The sequence below is a fragment of the Mycteria americana genome, chromosome 1 (genome assembly GCF_035582795.1).
Source record: "Mycteria americana isolate JAX WOST 10 ecotype Jacksonville Zoo and Gardens chromosome 1, USCA_MyAme_1.0, whole genome shotgun sequence".
Classification (NCBI taxonomy): domain Eukaryota; kingdom Metazoa; phylum Chordata; class Aves; order Ciconiiformes; family Ciconiidae; genus Mycteria; species Mycteria americana.
In genome coordinates this window covers 139,197,268-139,202,550 of record NC_134365.1, presented here as the reverse complement: position 1 = coordinate 139,202,550, position 5,283 = coordinate 139,197,268, and positions in this window count along the sequence as shown.

Genomic DNA, 5,283 nt, shown 5'->3' with positions numbered 1-5,283 from the left:
ATTAACTTTTTGTGCTCAGAAATTCTCAGCTGACTTTGAAGGAAATAGGCCAGTTTACACAAGTGACGAATTTGGCCCTAAGAACATAAACAGTTATCTCAAAAATGTCAGTCTTCAGTAATTTCTCTGGACATGTCCCCACAGTGAACCAGACAACACCAGAAATGATCTCAGCCTTTTGAATGTCAGTGTGGGTGACGAATTAATTATCAGGAATTGTACGAGCTTTTGTTAAGCATAAAAGATTATTTACAGCAAGCTATTTTAAGTTTGAGCTGTAATGGGAACAGTCTGACTCACCTGCACTGCCTCTTACAAAATCAATCCAAGTATCTAACATGGTCATCACCTTTGTAGATGTCTTATGTGGAGGAGGAATACTTTTTAAAACTTGGCAACAGCAGTTATTAGCTGCGAATATGATCCTTCCAGGAGTGTTTGTGTACTGAATTTATTAAGGTTATTTTAAAGTTGGATAACATCTTCAGCATCCTCCTCTGTATATTATGTCTGTCTTTATCCAGGAATGCAGCTGGACTTCTCAGTCTGGTCTTCAAGTCATGGTAACTCCGTACAACCAAATCAATAAATGTAAGTGGAGTTAGGATAAAGCAGTATTCACATGATGATTCACACTTTAGGGTATCAGCTCATTCACTTTGACAGTGCCATTTTCAAAGGCCTTAGTCAAACGAAAGCCATTGCTTCTGAAGAACGAGAGAGATGATTTTGCAACATTGTTTGACGGTTTTGAGACTCATATTTCAGGAAAACAACAGAGGGCATTTGGTCAAGGTGTAGCTTTGGCCAGTCCCTGCCTCCTGTAGACGCTGAGCATCGAAGCCAGGCAGAGGCCAGGCAGCGGCACGCAGCGAAGCTCACCGCAGCACAGGTTTGTGCATTTCCTGCTCTAGGCGTGCTCCGTCACACACATCTGGGCTGTCCTGAGAGCGAATCCGCGTGAGTCATCACAACAATGAGTTGCAATGAAAAGAGGCTGGCCTTTATTGTAGATGGTAATTCTACTGACTCCGACGGGAGAGATACAAGAGCCCTTCATGGTCCTGTATTTCAAAGGGAATCTCTAAACAGGAGAAGAAGGAACTTTACAGACACACTGAGCAACTATAAAGCCAATTTTTCTAAATTACCTAGAAGCGTAAGTACTGGCAGCCAGAAATATATTTAACCCCTCCATGTTCTCCCCCAATTCTTTCTGTTATTAATCCCATACAAATGAAACACATGTACATAATCCTGAAAACATCTCATTTAATTCAAAACAGTATCTATTTCCTTCTAAGGCAAAGTGAAATATGTGCTAAAGATGCAGGATTCATTTCTTCTGTTGGAAAACGTCCTCTTCCCCAGGCATGCAAGCATTTTAGTTGATAATTTCTTTTTTTTTCTGCTTCAGTATGGCATGCTTGCTCAAGTCTAACCTTCCTTCTCTGTGTAAAAAGCTTTATACACAATGCAAACAGATGACTATTCTGTCTCTCAACTAGTTTTCCTGTCAACCATTTAAAAACACAGTTTCCTTTAATGACCGTCTTGGCTACCCAGCAGCATGGTTCACCAGGATAGTGTTAGGTAATTGTTTCCTGAGAGTCACTTCTGTCTGTATGAGAGTGCTCAAACCAAGTCTGACATGCAGCCAGATAAGCTAAGACACATATTAATTTTTTTTATTATCGTGTCCGTCTGAATAACATCGCAAGAAAGATGCTGAGCATCAGGAGCATTACAGTCATGAGAAAGGATGACACCCCCAGTCCTAAGCGGGATTCAGCTGCAGGGCCTCTGCGTTATAGAAAAGGGAAATGTGGCCACAGCAGCGTTTCTCATCAAAGCCATGGCCCTGAGAGCAGCTATTTAACATAATTTATTTTGGAGAGCAAAGAGATCGATAACTCAGAAACATCTATTTGCTGTCTTTCGTGTCTCCCATTCAGTTTGGGAACGTACTTATTAACCTGAAGCTGTTTAAACAAAAACCAAAGCAAAACGGAACCCACAAAATTTTACCCAACTTGCTTTTCAGGAATCCAGAGAGGGATCTGTCAAGGGAAACGACATCTGTTTTGAGCTAAGGAAAGGCATGTACTACGCATGAGTGCCGCTTGTCAGCACCACGTGACTGAAATGCTCTAGTTCGGGTACGTGACATTTAACAGTCCTTGAACACAACACACACGTTGGTGCATGCACACACAGAGCAGGCAGTTGGAGCGCTCATAATGGAGAGGAGAATATAAAAATGTTCTTTCTTTATATTTCAAAAGCGACTCAGACAAAGGAAAAAGAAAGGGGCTTGATAAGAGAAAAAAAAAAGCAGAGTAAGATAGGAAGAAATTGCAAATAGAGCAGAGTTAATAGCACAAGTTGTCCTTTCTCCTCTGGCAGTGCTGTCTTCCATTATTCACAGACAAGAATCAGAGCAGGCATAAAACATCATCAAGTAAGATTACTGTATGCTGCGCCTGATGGTGCGAATTACACCTAAACCTCTGGGCCGTCTCAGCTTTCCCAGTACAAGCCAGACCTCTCCTCTTCCTATTTTAAAGATACCACTGGGCCATTTACAAAAACATGAGCACTGCATGTTCTCATCTGCTACAGCCCCTCTTTTGTTACCTGTAATAAAATTTATATATCCAGGCCATCTGTTCTTTTAGCAACTGATATTTGTAGGGATAAATGCAGCAAAAAGGTGTTTGAGAGAGAGATTTCACATCATGCCCAAGTGTGCAATTTCTTTGAATGCTGGAAACTGCACATAGGCAGCTACTGCTAGAAAAGCCACAAGCACAAAAGGAAGAGAGAGGGCAGAGTAGAGGTAAGTAAAGTTGATTCCTTGTTGCTTTGCAATGACAATGAGAAATCAAAGCAGATACCACGGGAAACCGGAGTTACTGTGGACAAGGCAGATTCCTCATAGGCACCGTGCCTGGGATGGACAGCATCTCTCCCAAAACGTGGAGGTGAACCTTGCTGTAGTGGTGGAAGATGATTTTGGTCCTCAGCCTTCTGGTGATTCATGACCCATCTGCTCCTCCCATGGTAGGGCCAGCAAGAGGTCCACACACACTAGTGTCTCAGGCAAAATCCAGTATTAGACTGAAGCAGCTTCATCAGTGATTTGAGCTCAGGCACTGAATCCCATGGAAGGAGACTTCCTTTCCCTGACACAAGGACAGTGATGGCCTCTGGCAGAGGGGCAGAGCAGGCAGCTGGCAGGGTCTCTTAAACAGCCACTGCAAAATTTCCCACAGGTGATGATGGGCCAACACCCTAACATACTTTCCCCAGCTCGGGCCCCGGTCTACCTGCCCCTGTTTGAAGGGAAGGGCTTCTTACCCTCAGTGTCTGAAGCCACAAGCCATTCCTGAATAAACACAGAATATTTGTTGCTCCAGTATAAATGTATCCTGAAAAGCCAGACTGCAATTCTGTCATGTTAAGCTGAGGTCTCAAAAACATCAGGTCCGGTCCAAAGCCTGTGTAGTAGTAATAAGAATAACAATAGCAATAATAAAAATAATAACAACAAAGAGAGTCTTACAGGCTTTCACTGGGTCTAGAATGAATTGCATGTTACTATACATGGGATCAGGCTATTAAAAAAGGAAGGATAGCTGCCCTGCAAGAACAGTTTTGTCCTGGTCACCTGGTTTCCTGGACCTTTTCAACCAGTTCAGATCAAACAACTTGCAAAAGATGTGAGGCAAAAGGCTTTCTCCACACAGCTCTGAGCATTCTGTGCCCACAGACAAACCCTGCCAGAGCCCCCAGGCACCCCACGCAGACCCCCAGCTCTGTCAGGTGTCCGGCTGACACTGAACTGGTGGCTGCGGAGCCTTCTCTGTGCCTCTGCGTTTTGAGCAAAAATGATTTTGATTTGCCCAGTTGCTAAAATAAACATTTCCACTCACCTCCCCAATATCCACTAAAACAGAAATTGTACTGAAGCCTGGTATTATGTATAATCTACAAGAGGAAAAGCAGGCTTCTGAAATTATTACACATCCTCATTTTGAAGTGTTATGCCTTATTTCACACTACAATCAAATGTATGCTGCTGCTTCAAATTTAAGAGTAGGTTGAACAATTTAAATACACTTGCAATCTGTATTAAGTAGGAGAAAAAAAGAGAAGATTGTATATTTATTTGTTTCTTTTGTTTTCAGCTTATTGCTGGTGCAGTGTGGCTGACTTCAGCATCTAACATGTGACTTCGTGCCAACAGGTCTGTGATTTTATTTCAGCTGTTCTCCTTATTTGGGCTGTATTTGTGATGTATTTGGTGGAAAAAGGTATGTACGTACACGTGTGTGTATATGTATGCATACTTATCTGTATGCATCCTGTTCCCCACCTATTAGTGTTCTAAACTTATGGAGAGGAAGAAAAATTGCTTGGGTTTTTTTGTGAGGCTGCAGAATTAGAGCTATTGCAATTACAAACAAAATAGAGGATGCAGGCCTTTCAGGGGTCAGACACATCTCTGTGGCTGTCGTATGAGCACAAAAATAGCAGCCTCTGAAAAACAATAGGCTTCTCAGCTACGTACAAGGCTATTTTGTGTCTGGCCAGTGCCCAGCGCTCTCTGCACTATGGGCAACAAGCGGTTTCTTCTTCCCACAGGTTTGGACTTTGTTTTATATCCTGATTGGCACCTTCAAGCATTTTCCTATTAAATAATGTTGATGAGCCCAGGCTCTCTGCAAGACTAGCACTGTTAGGGATATTATTCAAGGATGGGAGGAGAGGTGCAGTCGTGCAGTGGCTCACTTCTGCTCACCTCTCTACTGCTCACTTCTACTCCTTCCCCCTTCCCTAGTGCCAGCCTGAACTCTAGCGGGACCTGGTCAGCCCAAGATTGTGCCCCACACCCCAAGGGCTAAGTAAAAAAAAGTCAGATTCACAAGATGTAATGGATCTTCTACGCCTTTTGGTACAACAAAGCACACTGCTATCACAGGCATTCCTTGGGGTGCAAATGCAAGGGGGCAGAAATGCACCTCTTCTTACAAGTAGGTCCTAAATCCCACGTGGGGGTGTGAGCCTGTGGGAGCTGTAAGTGCGGGTGGGTTTGTAAGAGTGGGGAAGCCCCACGCGAATGCCTGCCCAGGTGACCTTGCAGCAGCCGCTGCAGGGCTGCCATGCAGCCCGGAGCAGTCCAGATGCCCGCTGGCAGACCAGAGCTGCCAGCAGGTCCCTGCAGTCCCACCCCACCTCAGCAGCAGAAGAGCAAAATGAAGCTAAGGGAGAGGCTCCCCA